The sequence below is a fragment of the Anastrepha ludens genome, chromosome 2 (genome assembly GCF_028408465.1).
Source record: "Anastrepha ludens isolate Willacy chromosome 2, idAnaLude1.1, whole genome shotgun sequence".
NCBI lineage: Eukaryota > Metazoa > Arthropoda > Insecta > Diptera > Tephritidae > Anastrepha > Anastrepha ludens.
The window spans coordinates 160,157,770-160,180,111 of NC_071498.1; the positions used below are offsets into that span (position 1 = coordinate 160,157,770).

At 39.1% G+C, this 22,342-nt stretch overlaps 1 protein-coding gene across 1 annotated transcript in view; it reads right to left on the bottom strand.

The window, feature by feature from the left end:
• Positions 1 to 22,342, bottom strand: part of LOC128855694 (dedicator of cytokinesis protein 3) — a 161,882-nt gene that overhangs the window by 79,249 nt on the left and 60,291 nt on the right. The window lies entirely within an intron of this gene.

Genomic DNA, 22,342 nt, shown 5'->3' on the forward strand with positions numbered 1-22,342 from the left:
TCCTCCCATTTGTGGTGTGCGTCTTGATGTTGTTCCACAAATGGAGGAACCTATAGTTTCAAGCCGACTTCGAACGGCAAATCGTTTTTTATGAGAAGTTTTTTCATCTCAGAAATACACTTGGAGGTTTGCCGTTGCTTGCCGAGGGACGATGACTGTTAGAAAAAAACTATTTTTATGGCCAACATTTTTTTATAGCCAACATTTCATTAAAGTCTTTGGCCGAGCTCCTCCTCCCATTTGTGGTGTGCGTCTTGATGTTGTTCCACAAATGGAGGAACCTATAGTTTCAAGCCGACTTCGAACGGCAAATCGTTTTTTATGAGAAGTTTTTTCATCTCAGAAATACACTTGGAGGTTTGCCGTTGCTTGCCGAGGGACGATGACTGTTAGAAAAAAACTATTTTTATGGCCAACATTTTTTTATAGCCAACATTTCTTGCACGGCGATTCGAACTTACGCACTCCCGAATGATAATCACGTACCAAACCATTCGACTACGGTGGCCGCATAATTTGATAATCACCCGAAAGTGTACTCATGTGGATTGGTGATTTAAAGCACGTCTTTGATATCATAGCAGATAAAGTATCATGGATCTATGCATATGAGCCGGGAAACAAGCAGCAATCGAGAGTATGGGTGGTCCAAGACAAGTTGTTCGCGGATAGAGCACCTTAAAGCATTCAATTCTGAGTGATGTATAATCAGTTGTTTGCTAGAAGTTTTCGGAAAATTGAGGAAAACCGCCGGGAACGAATCATTCTTCACCAAGATAATGCGAGTTTTCACGCATCGCCTTATTTAAGAGAGTTTCTGAGCGCTCAAAAGATCGAATTAATGAGCCATCCGACGTACATTTCTAATTAGGTACCTAATGATGTTTTTTTGTTAGCGAACATCAAAGAGAAATTGCAAGGCCTTAAGCTTTTAAACCGCTAGTTTTGAAGCTTTTCACTTCTAAGTGGCGTAAGCGCGCTTTTCGAAGCCATGTGAGAATTAATTACCAGGCTCCACAGTAAATAAGAGTACCTAACACATGAACTGAAAACAAAGGGCCTAACAAAGAAAACAGGTTTCTTTTTTTGAAAATTAGCTTTATTATTATTTTTCCAACATTTCAATACCACTTTTGTAGAACGATTTATTCTTTGCCTTAAAATAGGCCTCAGTTTCAGCGATAACCTCTTGATTCGAGCGAAATTTCTTACTGGCGAACATTTTTTAGATCTGCGAGCAGCCAGGAGTCGCTGGGAGCCAAATCTCGAGAATACGTTGAATGTGGGAGCAATTCGAAGTTCAATTCATGTAGTTTTGCCATGGTTTTGATTGGCTTGTTACAGGGTGCGTTGTCTTGTTTTTGGTCAGCTGTGAGTGAAAGCGGCACCCACTTTGAACAGAGCTTTCTCATAGTCAAATGCTCATGCAATATAAAGCCAACCCGTTGATATTTCTATAATGTCAGCTAACTCACGCAACTTCAGTTTTCGATCATTCGAAACGATTTTGTAGATTTTTTGATGTTTTCGGGTGTTACCGCCTTATTTGGACGTCCATTGCGTTGTCCATCATTGGACAACCCTCACTTTATTGTTGTTTCTGTTACTTAACTTATATAATAAAATACACTATTTCTTCATTATTTAATATTTGGTATGACCACCCTTATTCTTAATTATTTCAAACATTCGAGTTGATAAGGAATCGTAATATTTTTCAATTTCACTCAGTGAAATAGTTGACCAGGCTTTTTAAATCGCTTTAACCAGGGTCGTCGAGTCTTGAAATTGTCTTCCCCCTTCATACACTCTCCTGGATAAAGGTCCCCAAATGTTCTCGATAATATTTATGTCTGGGGAGTATGGTGGCCACTCGAGCAAGTTGACATTCTGGTCCTTAATCCACTGTTTTGTAACCCGGGCTGTATGGATGGGGGCGTTGTCTTGTTGGTACGTCCATTGAATAGGTCCAAAAATTTCGGAAAACTGGGGAAAAGCCTTTTAGAGCACAGTCTTGTAGATATTTGCACTCATCTTTGATGAAACAAACTGCAGCTTGCAAATTCCATAAAACGATATGGCTCCCCAAACCATTACGCCTCCTGCACAGGAGTGATGACGACTCAAAAAGCATTCCTCTTTTCGCATATCGTGAAAATAATAGTTGTAGCCATCCGGTCCGTCGAGATTGAACTTTTTTTCGTCGGAGAAGACCACAGCCTTCCACTCCTTGTTCCATGTCATGTGATCCCGCGCAAATCGAAGTCGCGCTTCCTTCCGTGCATCATTGAGAGAAGGTTTTTTTTAATCTTTTTAGGTGTTTAGCACTCCGAATAACTCGTTTTACCGTTGCCAAACTAGCATTTACACCGCATTCATCCCTGATTCTACTGGCAGAGAGGTGGGAATTCGAAGCAGTTCGAAGGATTAGTCGCCTCTCTGATGCCGTTGTAGCATATTTTTTTCTCCTTTCATTTTTTTCCCGTAATCTGCTTCATTACGAAGAAAATTGCTTACCACGTTTTGGCTTCGACCAATCTTCTTTGCTATTTCATTATGTTTCAGGCCAGATTCAACATAGCCTTTAATTTGACCTTTTTCAAAATCGGTTAAAGATTTTCCCCGACCCATATTAAAAAAAAAAAATGGTAGCAATTACTTTAAATTTAAGTAGACCAATGAAATTATATGTTTTCAATCACGCAGTCAATCAAAAAGTGAAGTCAAAGTTGTCAAACCTAATCAGATGAGCCAAAAATAGACCACACATTTTGCGAATTTCACGATGAAAGCAAAATTACATTTTGTATGGAAAAAAATTGCTCAACATCTCGCAAAAAAAAAAAAAATGTGAAAAATCAACGAGAATTTCGAGCTACTTGGAACTTCCACTTTATTACATTAATATAGAATGGGCTATAATATAAAACTGCATACCAAAAAAATTGAAATAAAAATTTTAAAATTTGTATGTAGTTCCTTTAATATTTGTAAAATTTTTGTTAATTGACACAAAGTTCCGAGCTTTGAGTTATATGATTTTGATTGCATAATACGAGTACACGAAACTTTTATAAAACATAAAAAAAAATCTGCCACTTGATATTTCGTCGCGCTACCATTATTTTGTACAGAGGTGTACTTAAATTCATTATAGGTATTCATGAAAATCAGCACGGTGAATTGTGAAATCTCATAACTCTTACGTTGCCATTTTATTGTACCGCTTTTGCTTCATAAAATATATACATACTTATATACGTACATACATACATACACACGCACATAGGAACTTATTTTATTTAGTAAGTAGTGAGCCTGTTTGTAATTAAGGTTCAACGATCCGATAAAATAAACGCGCATTAACTATATAACATTTGCATTCTGCATGAATGAAGCTGTAAGTATGTATGTATGTGTGTATGTATGTGCAAAATCAATGTGGTTGGTGGCAGCTTAGTCATGGCAATAGGTTCAAAGTGCGCAAAATGCAAAACAGCCCCTGAGAAATATCGAGGTGCTCATGTATTGTTTTTGTATACAAATGCATATGGTTGTGTTATCAGCTTTGCACGTGTGAGTAAGCATTGACATTGACTTTGCTATTTCTCTAGCGAAATTAAACAATTGGCTAGCAAGAAGGGAAATGATAGAAATGCAGTCAAATGTGATGCGCATAGAATTAATCAAAAACAATACAAATGAATTAGGCTGTTCACGTAAGGCCGGCTATCGAGTCACGCGGTTATATCAGCAACACCAAAATATTGTTGAAAATAACCAACTATGACCAAACAAAGGCTAATTTATTAAAGGTGGTATCCAAGGATAACGAAACACAAGGTTGCCTCATCCGAATTCGATGTTTCGTCAGGTGAATTACCTGTTTGTGAAGGGCAAAAAATGCGAAAGGAATGGTAGCAACTAAACACAAGAAATTATACGCACACACACATACTTCTCTGTACGAGGCCCTGCTCTGTGGAATATCATGTATGATGGAGTGCTACGCGTTGAACAGCACGATCAAGCCAGCATTGTTGGGTACGCAGATGACCTAGCTGTGGTAGTCGTAGGGAAAACACTAAAAGAGGTCTCACGAAGGGTAGAGGACATTATTAATAAAATCAAGCAATGGTTACAATCGTCTAGGCTAAGACTAGCAGACCATAAGACCGAACTGGTTCTTATAAGTTCTAGGTGTACAGATTATGCAATGTCAGAATCATTAAAGTCTATAGGCCCATATCTGACGAAGCAGCAGTGGTAATAGCAGGCAGAATCCCCCTCGATATAAAGGTAAAATGCATGAAACAAAAATACCAACATGCAAAAAACGCGCGGGTACCTGGTGACAAAGCCTCACTGAGGGACGCCCTACAGAGAATCGATGATACCGCTCTGCAAAACTGGCAGACCAAATGGAACGATAGTGGTAAGGGAAGAACCACTTTTACTATGATCCCAGACATACAGAATAGCTCAAATATCGGCGAGAGCATGACAGCTACTAGCCTAGTACAATATATGCTAGAATCTGAAGAAACGTGAAACTATGGTTGTAACGTAATTGTTATGCGAAGGCTGAGACATGATGACGACGAATACAGACAAATGAGTGAATAAACACATCCTGCCCCTCGAAGGAATATCTTAACTGGTAATACCGAGGGGGAAAAAAGCAGAACAGCGAGGCGATGGGGTGGTTTAGTCCGTAGGCACTACGAAACTCAGTTCAAAAGAGCCGGGGAATATCGCATGTGAATCGGGCATACGTATGAATCGGTTCATATGTATCTTTAGAAGATTCTAGCTCCAAGGTCCGCACACCAAAAAAACACACACATAAATACTTTCTTGCCATGGCGTCATCCGTATAAAAACGCAAAACAAAAGTGCTTTTGGAGGGTTTATATTCATTTGTGCCTCAACAATTTAATACGCGGCACTTCGTTTTTATTAGTTTGATTAGTTTAAATCTCAATAATCACATTATTAAAAAGCCATTCACTTAATTTCCAAAAAAAAAAAATGTAATTTATCCTCCTTTTGTTTGTTTTGTATTGTCAAAATCGCGAAAAATAGAGTAACTGTTTTAGGAAGACGCCACCTATAGTACTCAATTCGCCTTGGCTGTCAACACTGAATGAAATAAGGCGAATTCATTCTGTGTTTTCTACTTTGCAGTTGATCACCAGACTTTTTCGATTTTGGACGTGAATTTAACATATTTCTATTAAAGCTGATGACTTGAGCTTCCAAGTAGTTTCCTAAAATTAAATTTTCTATCGATTTCTGGATATAATCTTTTAAAAAGGTTCTTGGAACACATCGAAAAAAGGCCAGACTCGGTTGCCCAACAGAAGGTTAAAAAAAAGGTTTCCAACAGAGGATTGAATGAATGCCAGCAGAATACGAGGGGTGCCTTTTATATTTCGGGATTTGGCAACCCTGGTGTTGCAATCTGGCAACTGACAGCTGTATCGCAAAGTTTGAAATTTTTTGGCTTTTATTTATTCAGAACGTTTTGAAATACCAGCACAAATAGTTGTTTACAGTAACTTAAAAGATTCATCTCGGTCCAAAAATGTAATTAAATCGTGAACATTTTCGTGCGATTATTTTTTACAACTTTCGACGTGGATTAACTCAGCAACATTGCATGGATGAACTTAATTCATTTTTTTGCGATGAAGCTCCATCAAGGACCAGTGTTTATCGATGGTATGGTCAATTCAATCGTGGTCGTAGTTCACTCCAAGACGAATATCGTGAAGGTCGTCCAAAATCTGTTGTTGTTCCTTTGGGGACGAATCCGCTCGATGGGCGAGCGTCGCTGAGGACGAGAGGTATTGGAGTGCGCAGTAAAAATTTTCCATAAAATCAAAAAATAATTATAAATAAACTGCTATCACTGCTAATGTTGAAATGCCTAAGTGGATCCCTTATTGCACGGATTTCACTTTCACTTGACGAAGTAATGCCGTTTTATCAGATTCAAAGTAATATTCGTCAGAACTGTCACTATCTAACGCATCATCTCTCGTTTAGCCTTCGTGCGTAGGATAGGTAGGTAGGTAAGATGGCAAGAGTACCCCAGGTACGCTACAAGTAGCACTAACGTGCCGTTTTGATACCATAAAGTGGACCACTACCTGTGAAAGGATTAAGGGAGGAGATAAACCGTCTACAGCCATCCAGTGCTGTTGATGTAGCGGAGGAGAGAAAAGGGATCTAGGCTGGAGAATTTCATCAAGTCATCCCCAAAGGGGACGCTGAGGAATCTCAAGCGCCTAGCCGCCAAAGCCGGACATCTGCAGAGAAAGTGTTTCACAGTCTCTTTCTCTGTAGGATCCCCACAGCTTCTGCAATGGGGGTTGTACGGAATTCCAAGCTTCTCCGCGTGAGTGCCGATCACCCAGTGGCCAGTGATCACCGCAATGAGTTTGGAAATTGAATGCCGGGGTCCCATCACCTTAAGCGTTCTGTTTATATCGTATTGAGGCCATAGTGCTTTTGAAATGGCACACAATGAGACAAGACCTCCATCTGCCTTGCGCTTTTCTTAGAAAGAAGTTGTGTATTTTCCCTTTAACGATGGCCAAGGGGATACCGATGTCTGAGAAGAGGGCAGCTGGATTCGGTTCTGCCGCCCCATTCCTGGCAAGCTCATCGGCAATTTCACTTCCCTCTATATTCCTGTGCCCAGGAACCCTGATGAAGGAAATGTTTCCTGCACGTTCGAGGCGTTTGAGTTCCTCCTTACAGGAGTTCACGAGAAGAGAGCTGCAATACGGCGACGACAGTGCCTTGATTGCAGCTTGGCTATCGGAAAAAATATTAATGTCTCCCTCCCAACACCGATCCCGAAGCATTTTGCATGCCTGCAGGAGCGCGAAGACCTCTGCTTGAAAGTTAGGAGACCGAAATGCTGGCTGATTTGGAGTAGACCCCCGCTCCCACTGCAGATTCCATTTTGGATCCGTCAGTGAAAACAGAGGTATCTATATCCGCAAAAACTCTCCCCTCTTTCCAATCTTGCCTGCTCGGAAAGATATCCCTAGCACAACCCTCAAAGCACAGTTTGCGGATGGATGGGTGCGTAGGATAAAATATATAAAAAGTCTGCTGGTTCCTCTGGCAGTGAGACTGAATCGAAGAACTGAAATTCGTTCTGACTGACGATAGAGTCATCGTAAGTTTACATTATAAGGAAGATAAGACTTCATCGGTAATGGCCCCTAATGTCTTTGAATGAAAACGAGACTTTTTTTATCTACTATACCTATGCGTATCTTATCGCTAAGAACGACAGAGGTCGCGAGCCTTATAGCTACGAACTAATTTGGGTGGCTATATGCCGACACGCGTCCGGAAAGGTAAAACGGCTTGGGCGGTTATGCCGACACTTGTTCCCAAAGGGTTAAACCATTTGCGCAAAAATAATGGATTTATTTTTCCCTAAATTTATACTAAAATTTTCATTGCATTTGCAGACACCTTTTGGGTTCATATTTTCGCCCAACAGTAGGAATACCTAAATCGGTTTTGGATTTGGAATATCAGTACCAATCAGCTATGAGCTTATTATAATATTTTGACCATATCTGCATACGCGGATGTATTACAAATACACTTTAAGTATCATTCAAAACACCGATAGGTTCTCAGAAAAACATCTTAAACAAAAGCCATTGTCACTATGGAAAACAAGCCATTTAAACAAAACTGAGCACGAATAATTAAATCGCGCGATAAGCTGTTCGGAAATAAAATTTATTGACTTCAATAGAACATTAAACAAGTAGGTAATAAATGATGTGGCGCATAAATTGGAATTAGCTTGCGAAAAGTGGGCGCCAGGATGCAATTGTGGGTGTAGTAAGCAAATATTTACTGGCATATTTGTATAAGCAGGCAGGCACTTACGCATAGCAGCTACCTGGCAACAGTGGCGCATTAACTTATATATTAACATATATATGTATATGTGTGTGTATGTATATATGCATAAATATGCATCTATACATACGCTACTTATGGACGGAAAGCGATTTTTTAATATTTTCTTTCTTTGCACGCTAAAACCCTTTAGCAGCGTTGCCAATTATGGATTCAAAGCGCATACGCGCCATTGGCAACTGCAGCAGTCAGCAAATTCAGCGCAAAATAAATGTAAAGGAATGGAAAAAAAACAAATATAATGAAAAAAATAAAAAGAAACGAAATAGCCGTGCAAATGATATGACAAGAAGCAAATGCAACTCCATGGAGTACCATAAAGCACACAAGCACACATACACACACACGCGCTGGCACAGCACTTGCACGCTTCATGCATTTGCAAAGCCAGAAAATATATAAAAGTATTGTATGGATGTGCATATATACAGCCATACATACATACACACATACGCACATAGGTATCTATGTTTGTTTGAAAGGCAAAACGGCGGGAAGTGCGATAAAAGCAAGCAGGCAGTCAGCCGGCAGACGCTGAGGCAAGCCAGAAAGAAATGCAGTAGCATTAAATGTTGCAAACAAAAACAAAGCACAAATTTACGAAATGTGAAATAGAAATGAAAGAAAAATTCAAAAGAAAAACAATGAAAAAAAGTAAACAAAGTTACAAAAAGACACAAAAAATGCGGTTTCCTGTTTTGGGACGAGCACTTGCCGGTTACGCAGTCAACCAGCCAGACGGGCAGCCCCGTCAGCTTTGGGGCCGGCACAGAGAATCGCCCGTCCCAGCTGTGGTGATGGTGATATGGGCTTGGCAAACAGCAGAGCGCTGGCAGCAGCAACACAGCAGAGTATTTCCCAAACAAAAGGCAAAGCGACAGCAGCCGTCGCCGACGACGTCGCTAAAGGACAGTGAGGTGTTTATAAAGGCGACAGCAGACAGATAGACATATTTAATGATATTAAAATGTTTTACAGCTCTTAATTATAAATAATAAAAAAGAAAAAAAAAAACAAAAAAGGGAATGAGGTAATATCAAGTACGAAGTATTGTTTAACCTTAACATTAAGTCAATGAGAAAATTATGCGAAATTAAAAGAATGCCCTTATATTTGTTAATTTCTCAATTGAAAAGTTGTAATATTAACTGAGTGCAATTCTGTGAATAATTTCGCAATAAAAGTACGTTTAACTTCAGAACGCAGCACCAGAATGCATTGAGGGAGTTTGAAGGACATAAAGAAATTATATTTTAAATAGCGACAGAAGGGCACATGAAAGGGAGGTATGCACTTCGACCAGCAGATCTATTGTTCCTTAAAGGAGTATGATATGGCTTAGGCAAAGCCCAATTGGAGAATTATCGGTGCTTCAAATGCTCAAGAGGTTCCACTTTCTGAGTTAATTGGACATAACATTTGCCACGCGAACTGAGCGATTCTCAATTATACAAAACGGCATACCGAGTTATTGAGCTTTTTGAACTAAAACTGGTGAATGTTTTTGAACAGATTTCAAAAAATTAGATTTTGTTTGCATTTTTTTATACTTTATTTGAAAAATGTTGTGTGCAAATTTGAAGTGAATTCCAAAAATACTTTTCGAGGTATTCATCAATTATCAAAGGGTGCTCGAGCGCTCCGGAGCGTTCGAGAGCAAGTAGCTAGCAGCAGCTGCAGATAGAAGTGGCAAATAAGTGAGCTAACGATAACACTCGTGAAGGTAGAATGCTACGTAGGCAACAGCAAATCGATATTTTTTAAGCTGCTATGACGGCTGAGTATATGGTATATGGCCAAGGAATAGATGAAATGGAGTAAGTGATTAAATAATACGTATACTTGATGATCACCGAAATTATAATTTTTTTTGTAAAATAAAGCAATTGACTAGCAAAAAAACAATTTTTCAAAATCATAATTTTTTCGGGCCTCTGACAACCCCTACCTAACCCCTAATGGAAGCGTGACCGGCAAAACTCAAACTTAGAGTTCCATTATAAAAAAATTTAAATGCTGCTAAATGAGCCGCCGTAGCCGGGTGCGTGACTACCATTCGGAAAAAGATTTTTTCTAATAGCGGTCGCCCCTCAACGACCTCTCTGTGAATTCCGAATGGTAATCACGCATCAACCCATTCGGCTACGGCGGCCGAATTGTGTTACCATTCTCAAAAAAAATGGATGGTTCAAAAAGCAAACGCTATATGGCCCACCCTGTATGTTAAGAATATTTTGTTGTAAACTTCTCGTGAGGTGTTATTTTTGTGGAAAGTATTTAGTGAGATATCTATTGAAATGTTTTTGTTTGTCCTCAATGTGTCTGGTGGTTTAGGTGGTATTGGCGTATGCGTGTCCTGCAGGTATTTAGATATAGCCGCAACGCTACAGGTGCCTCAATATCTTTGACTGACCGGGTTTGGGCTAGTTATGCGTTTCCAAAAGGCGTTATGTAGAGGATGCGACACCGTTGTGATTGATTTTGCCGCCAGCTTTGCGGACCGACTTCGGAGTAGTCATTGGAAGTCATTGTAGCGCACTTCGACTTTTACAGCTTCTGTTGGTGTTGCCATTAGTAAACCAGCTGCTGTTCTGAAACAGTGATTAAGCGCTGTTTATTTTGTTTTTAGTTATTATTTTCAGAGGTGTATCCGTACAGTATTGTGTTACTCCTTTAGTTAGTGACCGGTATATGTCAAGTACTGTTTCGATATGACATCGGTACTTATTTAATCGAAATGAGGAAGGAGGTGGTGTCACAGTGAATGGTGAAATTATTGTTTCCAAAAATTAATCAGCCAAACATCGACGAAATTTGGTTCCAACAAGACGGCGCAACTTGCCATACTACTCGATCGAATGGACCATGTAACTCGTAGCTGCAGCGGACATATGCCGGATATAATATTCAAAAAATAAATGCCATGAATAACCAGGTTATAATAAAAAAAAAAATTCAACTAAAAGGTAGATTTGTTTACTAATCTTCTAATCTTTCTCTTTATTTTTTGTGGTGTCCTCTTTTGCCTGTATGGTTAACCCGCTTTGCTATGTAAATGTAAAACTTTTAGCAAACTGTTTTTTAACAACAATACAAATGAAAAACATAATCCTTAAGAATTTCAACGTACATATGAATGTGTACATACATACAGTTTGTCAAGAATATCTTTGCATAGTGAAGAAAAATTTAAAATTTTAGCTTTGATCGAGAATTCCAACAACAAATAAAAAAACAACACACATTCCATTACTGTACTTGTCTACGACTATTAAGCGCAAACAGTTATTAAATAAATACACACGTTACAAAAACAACAACAAAAAAAGATGTTTACTCTATTTAAAGAGTGTCAAAAAAATCTTTGTATAGCTGATCAAAACAACAGAAAATTCAGTTATTTTCCGCGAATTTCATTCATTTGGGCTTTTTTGCAAATGGTATTGAATGTGAAAGGTGTAAGAAATTATTTAGTTATAAGTTTATTTGTCTTCAGTGCTACAAGTCATCTCAGATATGAATAAAAAAGTGCCAGGAAAACGAGTTTCAAAAAATATTAGTGTATTTCAATCACTTCAAAGGCAAATCAGCCAGAGAAATCGACGATATGTTCTCCCTCAAAGTTAAAACTGTATATGATATAATAAACCGTGCTGAAAATGAAGAAATACTCGAGTTGAAAGGATTTACAGGCAGACCAAGAAAAGTGACGCAGCGAATTAAACGTAAAATTATTAAAACTATTTATAATAGCCCGCAAAGCAGTACAAGAGGATTAGCTCTTCAAGGGAAAAAAAACTACGGGTTAAGATTTTCTCATGAAACTGTTCGAAAAGTATTGCAAAAACACAAATATTCTTCAAAAGTTGTTAGGAAAAAATCCCTGTTATCAGCACAAAACGTTGATAAAAGATTGCGATTTGCCACTGAGCACGTATCACTCCCCACAGAGTACTGGGATGACGTTATTTTTTCAGATAAGACGAAAATGATGCTCTAATATCATGATGGACCCCAGAGAGTTTGGCCTAAGCCTCTCACAGCACTACAGAACAAAAATATTATCCCTACCGTAAAGATTGGAAAACTGTCAGTAATGGTTTGGGGTTGTATATCAACAATGGGAGTGGGTGAAATCAAAATTTTGGACGAAATAATGACCATGGAAGTATATCTTGATATTTTAAAAAAACGAATTGACTACCAGTATTAGAAAATTTGGCTTTGTTGACCCGGAAAATTCGAACAAATTTAAATACAATACAAATACCATCAAGATAATGATCCCAAACATAAATCTTATTTATGCAGGTCCTCGTTACTCTACAACTGCACCAAAGTTATTGATACTCCCACCCAAAGTCCCGACATTAACCCAATCGAAAATTTGTGGGTTCATTTAAAAAGAAAAGTAGGAAAAAGATCGCCAACTAACAAAAGTGAATTAATAAGGTTTATCAGAGAAGAGTGGGGAAAAATACCATTGGAATATGACAATCCGAAACTAATTAAATCAATGCGAAGTCGTCTTCAAGCGGTAATTGATGCCCAAGTAGGACATACAAAATATTAACCCCGAAAGACAGCATTTTTTGTTGTTTTCATCAGTTATGCAAAGATTTTTTTGACTTAATTATGAATAGAGTAAACTTCTTTTTTTGTTGTTGTTTTTGTAATGTGTGTGTTTATTTAATAACTGTTGGCGCTTAATAGTCGTAGACAAGTACAGTAATGGAATGTGTGTTGTTTTTTTATTTGTTGTTGGAATTCTCGATCAAAGCTAAAGTTTTAAATTTTTCTTCACTATGCAAAGATATTCTTGACAAACTGTATGTATGTATGTATGTACATATCTTTGCTGTGACACTGTGGACAACGCAGTATACTCGCACTCGCATGTAAAGACAATCCACTTTTGTTGCTATTAATTTAATGTTTTTATAATTTAGTGTTGTGTTGGGCTGGAATTGATGCAATTGACGCTTATGCACTCTGCAGTGCACTTTCCTGCACTTCACTGAGCATCACACATCACTACCGGAACACAAACACACACAAACTCACATGCTCGTGTTCATGCTGAGGCGGGTAGTCGGCTGTCGTTCGTCGTTTAGGCGGAATTAATGGAATTAATGGCGCAGTATTCTCTTATCAACTGTTTAAAATTAACCAATGGCACAGCTGATTTGAGGCATTTCATAAAGTGTTATTTGACTCTAAAGACACATAGGACGTACATACATACATACATACATACATGCAGAATTAATGTGTTACCCGTAGTTGATGATGATTTAGGGTTACACAGGGTCTTTGTAGTTCGAGTTGCTTTTTATTAGAGTTTTTTTTTTCAGTTATCACAATTTGATGGCGCTTCTTTGAACAGATTTAAAGTCGTAAAATTAGAATTTACTTGGCTGAGTTCAACTTCTGTATGTATGTATTTAATTAAAATGCATTACGAAAACAGTGGTTCTGTGGATTTTGCATATTTCCAAATTTAAAAAAATTGATGATATTTTCAGTCGTTGTGATCGTCTTACAGAGTTCAGGATAAAAAAGCTTAACGAAGAATTTGAAGAAGTGTAATGATGCCGCAGCTAGGGACCAACTATGGCTCTCTGCAGCGAGGCTGAATTTGGGCGCACAAAAAACAGAAGCGGTCCTCGTAACTACGCGAAGAAAAAAAGTGTTCATGAAACTGCGGATAGGTGGCCATGAAATACTGTCGCAAGAGGCAATAAGTATCTAGCACGCCAGAAGGCACCTCCTGGCAAGTGTGGTGGATTCAGATTCCCAATAGATATACTTGCGCAGGAAATGGGACTCGTCTGTTAACAGACGTTGGACCTATAGACTTATCCCCGAAATTAGCCAATGGGTGAGCAGAAGGCACGCTGACGTAGACCACTATTTATCCCAAATATTGAGCGGTCACGGGTTTTTCTTCGAGTACCTCTATCGTTTTCACATAGAGGGCACTCCGTTCTGTCCAAGCTGCAACAATGCAATAGAAAGACGCGCGGAGCACTTGTTCTTCTACTGTGATTGTTTTAACGAAGAATGCCGAACGCTTGAGTTAGTCTTGGGTGAACAGCTGAGCCCAGACAGCTTAATCAAATACATGTGTGAATCTCATGACTGTTGGGACGCAGTTAAAAATTTTGCAAGGAGGATAATGCTGCACCTGCAATGCGCGGAATGGCAGCGCCACACAAATCAGCCCTCGATAGGAGGTGGACTGTCTAAGAACTGACGACAAATCACAGACGGTTTTCTTTGCTGCAAATGCAAAAGGACCCTCGATAGAGTATAATATCCATACGCTCAAGTGATATGAACCTGAGAGCATACCACACATATCACTGGTATGACGGCTCAGAGACATTAGAAGACGAGCCTATAGCATGAAGCTGGCTACAAATATGGTGGGGCCAGACGTGGGTGAATAGTGTTGGTAAACTTAATGGACACCATTCTGGGCCTTCCCGAAGAAATGCAAGGTAGTTCCGGGAAGGGAGTCTCCCCAGAAGCGGGGAAGGGACTGTTTTAGTGACCACAAAAAAAAAAACGAAGAATTTGAATGAAATATTTTGGTAAAATATTACTTAAAAACTCCAGTAAATATTTTAAGGGGCCCTTCAATTGAAAATATCACTAAGGTAAGGGAAAGTATCGAAAAAGAGTTGGACAATCGTTGCTTCTCAGCGGATTGCGGCATCGAGATAAGAGCGATCGCTTTTTTACTACAGTTGATGTTAAGGATATTGAGGGCAAAGAAACAATCAATTTATTGCAAATGAAATTATCTACCGAGAAGAATAATTTCACGGTATTTTGCAGTAATTTGAAAGCTAAGTTCGCGCAATTCAACTGCTTTGAATAATTTTCTGTGCGGGCATCTTAAAGTTAGAGTTGGTCTGTAAGAGTCACATAACGAAAACGCTCGGTGCCGAATTGACGAGGTAGAGTTCAAATTAGAGCTCACTGGATCGGGTGTGTACTCGGAACAATTATCCTTAAATTGCTCCTTTGCACTCCCAGACTGGTGTAGCGTCTTCCAAGCTGAGATCTATGCTATAGACCAAGCAGCAAAAACGATAAGACTGATGGCCTTACCTCCAGTAAAAATGGTAATTTATTGATAGTCAAGCAACGATCAAGGCACTGACGCATCAATTCAAGATATGTTGAAGAATGCAGGATGTCGCCCTCGCTTATTCAACAACTCAACATCACACTTTGTGGGGATCCCGGCCACTCTAGAGTGGAGGGAAATGAAAGAGCGGATGATTGTGCACCTTAGTGCTGACGTAAAAACATATAAATGAGGTAATGTACTGGACAATCTCAGGCTTTCTTCGCTTTCTGACCATCACTTATTCCAATAGATGCTCGGCTGAAAACTCCTATTCTTTCGAATCGTTCCCAAAGCAGTCGTAACGATCTACGTTACCGGCAGGACCCGGATTTATATTCGGCCAAGGACTGTCACTTCAGCAACATTCTTGGTAATTGCATGGGGAATGCTGCATGCTGCTACAACAGCAACAACATTGAAAGAACCATTTAAAAAGATGAGCCGCTAGTTCGCTTATTTCAAAATGATTAGTCTAGCGAATTTTGAAATATGGTGTATACGGACGTCAAAAATAAGCAGTTCTGGAAAAACGCTGCAAAGTCGGAGAGGTGTAAAAACCAGCCCTGGAGCAACGCGATGCTCAAATACTCATAACCTCGTCAATTTTGATTCGATCCACTTAAAATTTCGACACAACATTCTTGAGGCAATTTTCACTTTTTTTTTAGTCTTATAAAGGGTCGATGTTGAATGAGAACAACACCTAAACGTCAAGTTTTTTTCGGCATTTCATTTGACATTTTTCAATTTCAGACTAACTCAATTTGAACCATGGAAAGATACACCATCGAGTAACGCGTTCAAGTTATTCAGGCTTATTATGAAAACGGGCGTTCAAATCCAAATGCATATCGAAGAAAATCATTTTTAGTGATGAGGCACATTTTCACCTCAGTGGATTCGTCAATAAGCAGAATTGCCGCATTTGGGCGAATGAAAATCCAAGAGTGATTGCCGAAAAACCAATGCACCCACAAAGAGTGAGGGCATCATTGGGCCGTGTTTTTTCCAAAATGAGGCCGGTCAGGCAGTTACTCTGAATAGTGTTCGCTATCGTGCGATGATAACGAACTTTTTATGGCCCGAATTGGAAGATATGGATGTGGACGATATGTGGTTTCAACAGGTTTGATGGCCGAATAATCTCACGTCGCGGCGATGTCAATTGGCCGCCAAGATCATGTGATTTGACACCGTTGGACTTCTTTCTTTGGGGTTATTTGAAAGAAAAGGTGTACGTCGATAAGCCAGCAACAATTCGAGAACTAAAGGATGAGATAATTCGGCACATTAACGGCATAGAACCTCAATTCTGCCTCAGCGTCATCGAAAATTTGGACCATCGGATGGAGGAGTGCCGCGGCGGACTTTTGGCCGATATTTTGTTCCATACGTAATTGAACCACACCAATATTATCATAATAAAGAGAAATGACAATAATTTCCTAAAAAAATTGTATTTTATTCTAAATCAACACCGGCCCTTGAAACTTAACCACCCTTTATAAACTATGCGAGGAGAAGAACATAAAGCATTCAATTCTGAGTTATGTGCAATCATTTGTTTGCCAGAAGTTTTAGTTTTAGTTTAGAATCCAGGAAAACCAAGCGCCAAAGATGACTCATCATTCACCAAGACAACGCGAGCTCTCACGTATCGGCTCACGCCAGAGAGCTTTTGAGCACTTAAAAGCTTGAATTAATGGGACATCTGCCTTATAGCTTTGATTTTGTTTCTGATTGTTTTCAAGCATAAAAAAATTCAAGGTGTACGTTTTTCAATCCCTGAAGAAGCTATGGAGCAGCTCGTTTTGGAGGTATCCAGTTTTGAGTGGCAAAAATGATTTAAAAATTGGTTCAAGGGAATACAGAAGAGTATTAAGTTCGTAGGAGAATATTTTGAAAAACAATAAACCCATTTTCCTTAAGATTTTACTGTGTTTTCATTATCGGGCTCAAAATATAAAACCAATCCTTCATGAACGAAAGGTTAGGTAGTGCTGGCTGATCTGTAAAAAGATCTCACTTAAACCTCTACGGTCCATTGAGTTGCCGGTGCTACATATTTCGGAGTCGAATTTTATATAATTCAGAATGCACGTCTTCGGAAATTTTTACAAGTCGTTCAATCGTTTGTCAGCAATGTCCTTCAATGTCCTAGGGTGTACAATTTTCATATTTCAAGTCCTTAGCATAATTTTGACAGTTTTGTATGAGGTTGAGTGTTCCCATATCGACTGCGTTCCCATAGTTAGTTCCTCATTTAGTTCCGTTTTCAGAAAGGAGAGTGATGGGTATATTCCTGACGTGCTTATTCTCGGCAAGTAAATACCTGTCTTAATGGGCTCACTGGCTCTCTCATTTTCTTCTAATCCTTTGTGTCCTGTTATTCATTAAGTAGTGACCTGCCTGTTTCCGCAGAGTTCATCTATTTTGGATCTGCATTATTGATATTGAACTCATTCCGAGTTAGTGCAAGGAGCTTCTCCAAGAACGAAAACTAAACACCATTTAATAGTAACTAAGAGATTTTTATGAATTTCGAATAAAGTTTTCTATGCCAGTTATTCATTTATGCCAGTTATTATTCTTAACTGCCCTTTTTAGGTCGCGATAGTAAGCATTGCTTTCATGTTCTGGCAACACTTGAAAATTTTTAGGTCATTACTTAACTTGCGGTTGCCTGTGAATCAGCAGTAATTACTTTGTTTAGCAAAATAAATGAAGAATATGAAAAACAGCAACAAAACAGCTTTCCCAGAACAACTGCATCATGACTGCTATCAACACAAGTTCTTTGGCGAAGCGTTGCCGCAAATGTGAAAAAGCTAATAAAGCGCCAAAGGAGGATAAATGGCATAAGCTACGAAAATATAAGTATTTAAGATAATTAAGTGCGTTCCCTAGGTAAAGTGGGTGTGTAATACGCGTACTTAGCGCGTAAGTAAGTGAACCAGTGAAAGGGGGATGCCACACGGCACGGCAGGCATTTTATAATTAAAACGTACCACTAGCACTAATTGCAACAACGCGGCCGACGGACCGCCTGCACCACACGCTGACAGGCAATTACGAATTGCGCAACTTTTTTTTTAGTTTTTTCTTTTTGTTTTTGCATAGGAGCATACGCTGACTGCGACTATGCAGAGAAAAATGTGGATTGCGGCGAAGTATGGGAAAGTGAGCTACGAAATATGCGACTGGCAAAAGCGACAACAAACACTTGCACTTACTTACTTACAACTGCAAAATGGCAAAAGCAAAAACATTGCCAACAACGTGAGCAAAGCGGAGCGTGAGTGGCGCAACTAAAACGCTCCTAAATAGGTCAGTCACATTAAGATAAGAGCGCGGTTGTAAGTGCTGCTGTTGTTGGGTTGTTAGGACACACTAAAGCAACAACGCGCATAGAAATCCTGCAAGGGAGGGCAAAACTGCCATGGCACTTCAGAGCATTTTTTCACTAAAAACATAAATAAATAATAAAAAAAAGGAACGTTCTTACACTCGGCATTTAGTGACAACAAGCACAATGGAACACAGTGTGTACCATTGCCAAATGGATGCACACACATACAAATGTACGGCGCATAAAATAACCACACAGTGAAAGAGAGTGACTCCAATGGCGATGAATGCAGGTTGTAATATTTTGAAGTTTTTGTCTCGCTAATTCAGTTTCTTTAATGTGACGTTATTTATCGCTCAAATTGTGCATAATAAAGATTGCGTTTTTCTAGGCAACGCCGTCAAGTCAGCAGACATACAGTCCGCGACAAAACGTTAGTATCATACATCCAGATATTGACCAGTTTTGATTATTTTTTGTTTCTCTTTTTGAACGTTTTTTGTATAAAATTATAGCTCTAACAAAAACCATATTGGCCACATCATAAGAATGCCCAACGAAAGAATCCAAAAAAAGGCTGTTTACTTTGCGGGAAGAAAGAGAGGACGGCCAAGAGATGGCTTGATGACTTAGAAGCAGACTTAAAAGCGATGAACGATCGTAATTGGAGAAATGAGGCAAGATAGAGACTTAATTGGAGGAGGATTGTTGAAAAAAATTAGACAGGTTCCCTTAAATTAAAAAAAAAATTAGAAAGCTTTCCCAAACTTTACATGCCAATCCCACGGGCTTTCCTTAGAATTTTTAGAAGGATTTTCGGTATGCCATTTTATAGCTCATTAAATTTTAGTATAATAAATTGCAAGTTTGAAGTTGCTAAAAATCTTGATTTTTGATAATTTTTTCTCTTGACGCTGTTGCGCATTTTCTGCATAATAAAAAACAAAAAATGTCCTGCGTTTATTATTTGATCCAAATTTTCTATGTGGTATGATTTGTCGAGGGCTTTACAAGTTGTGCTCCAAAGTAAATCGGTCCACACCTACTCGTATTTCAACCGTTTTTATTAGGCGGGTGGTTGCATGAAGTGGGTCGACCGTCTCGCCTAGGCAGGCGATGCAAACCGCCGAAAGTATTTCTGTCATGAAAAAACTTCTCATGAAAAAACATTTGGCGTTCGGAAGTCGCTTAAAGCAGTAGGTCCATCCATAGTTTTTAGCCAAATATCATTCATGCGCCAGTTTTAAAGGTAATCTTTGCCAAAACGGTTGCAAATATTTTCACATTTTCCTCGGAAATTTTCCAATCTTCTATGATTTCACTGCGTATTCTTTGTACAAAAAAAAAAAAATAAATAAATAAATAAATGGATGTAGTCTACGTCGACTTTAAGAAGGCATGCGACACAATCCGAACTCCGAACTGGCACTGCTTCACAATGGCAATATCAACGACCCAATCACCATCAACTCTATCGTTGTCACCTTTCGCCCTTTCTCTGCGTCATCGTTTTAGACGTCATGAGCCAATTGACCCTCCACAAAAGAGGCATCGTATGGAGTTTCTCCACACATTTTGAGAGCCTGGACTTCGCCATAAAATCTGCCTCCTCTCCTCCTGCCGCCGTGGTCCTAGACGACGTTATAAGCCAATTTACCCTGCACAAAAGAGGTATCGTATGGATTCTCACCAGACATCTTGAGGACTTGGACTTCGCCGATAAAATCTGCCTCCTCTCTCACAAACTTACTGGCATGCAAACGAAGGCGGACAGACGGGTCTCGCTGGCACGCACTGCCAGGCTGGAGGTTAACATCGCCAAGACCAAGGCTATGAGAATTCACAATCCACAATGGTTGACGGTTGTCCGGTGGAATTTGTCGAAAGCTTCTGCTACCTCGGCTGCACTATCAAGACAGACAGCGGAGCGGATGAAGACGTCAACTCCAGGCTGAACAAAACAAGGGCGGCAGTCGCGCATACAGTATTGGCGAGTTCGCAAATCTCCAGGCGCTCTAAACTGCGAATATTCAGCTCGTGTGTGAAGTATGTATTGTTGTACGGAAGTGAAACATGGCTGGTCTCCAACATCATTACACAGAGGCTACAATTTTTCGTCAACAAATGCCTCCGCATCATCTCATCAGCAGCATGAAAAATGCTCTAAACATTTCACGGGAATTCTGCTGAAACTAATCCGGAACATAGACAGACTAACGTTGGGTTTCCCAACAAATTTTGCATATTATAATAATTTTCAGCAGAACTTAACTTCCACTACTCCTACACATTTAATTTTGTATCCTTTCTAAAGTTAATATTGAACTTTTAAACTAAGCAGTAGGTCTTACTGCAAATTTTGTAACTATTTGGAGACTAATGAAAAACGTGCATAGAATGGAACAGTTATCGGAGTAATTAGTGCGTCAATAATCCACATTTTTCCGATACTGTTCTACTTCTTTTGGAGCAGTGTTGGTGCGGTGTTTTGTGTTGAGCAGAAAAGCCCTGAGTGCGGTTGGGTATGTGGAGTAGGGGGCATACATTTGTAGACAGTTAGTTATGCGTGCAGAATTGCCATCCGAGCTGTTGGTAGGAATGGAAGAACACGTGGTCCTTATTATATACAAATACAGTGAAATCTCGCTAATCTGTAAGCGCAATTTTTATTGTTTAGTTTAGTTTCCAGCAAAGAGATGAAATAGCAGCTGGAGGATTTTGTTTTTATACCAACAGAAGTGGATTGCAGTGGTTTCAATAATATTTTAAGGCGAGAAAACTTTGCCGGTAAGTTTTCTATAAATCTTATCCATTACTGAGTAATTTTCTGGATTAAAATGTATCAAATTTATTATTCACTAACAAAAATTAAATAAATAAAAAATCTCTTTAGCTTCCACTGATTTGTAACTTTTGCGAACCGATAATGGCAATAACTTGACCATTTTTCGAAGGACTATTAGTTATCGGGGTTCCACTGTAGCATAGTCAAACATAAATACATGCACACCTACATATGCATATATAAGAATAGTGTGTAAAACTGTGTTTGGCTGAACATTTTCTTAATATAAAATTCTTGTGCTAGTTGAATTATGAAAAGCTGCAGAAAAAGCAGCCAGATATACAGGGTGCATTGTAAGTTGCAGATCGGTTGTGTGGCAAAAATTTTGGTTTGGATGACATGCGGCAGTTGATAATTGATTTAGCAATTCGATTGATAGCAACCTAAAACCCCAAAACGTGCTAAATTATATTATAAAAAAAATTTTGGAAAAAAATATAAAAAAAAATTAAAAAATAAAAGAAATTATTCAAAAAAAACAAAAAAAAAATCAGTTGTTAATAGTTGGGGCTTCAGTTACTTGTAAGGAAGATCGATAAAGCCAGCGGGTTGAAGCAGATTGCTTTGCGCGCCTTCTTCCTCCCTGAGGATCTTTCGAGCATTGACCGAAAGAGACGTAGATCACTCCACCGTCGGCCGGATTAACAGTAAGAGGAGTAAGCTTCCATGAGTATTAGAGAAAGAGCGCCCATATGGTGACGTCATGTCACCCTTGCAATGGCCTCCCATAGAACATGAGCTCAATTATACCACTTGGGTGTGATTACGTGTCAGTAGACTACGCTGATGAACTGGCAATTATAGCTGTGGGTGAATTCGACAATGAGGTCTTCGACGAGCTGGTAAGTAGAAGATTTGTTAGCATTCGGCTTCTTTCAGGTCTGCAGCTACTGATAGGATAAACTCAGGGGAGGCTAGAAGGCACTTTGAAACAAGAGGGAGCTTCAGACGTGCGCAGCTATTGTGTTATAAGTTTGGTGGAAAAGACATTAGATGTTAACTAGAGTTGGGAGAATGGGATAACGTTAAGGACCTTGACCCAGGA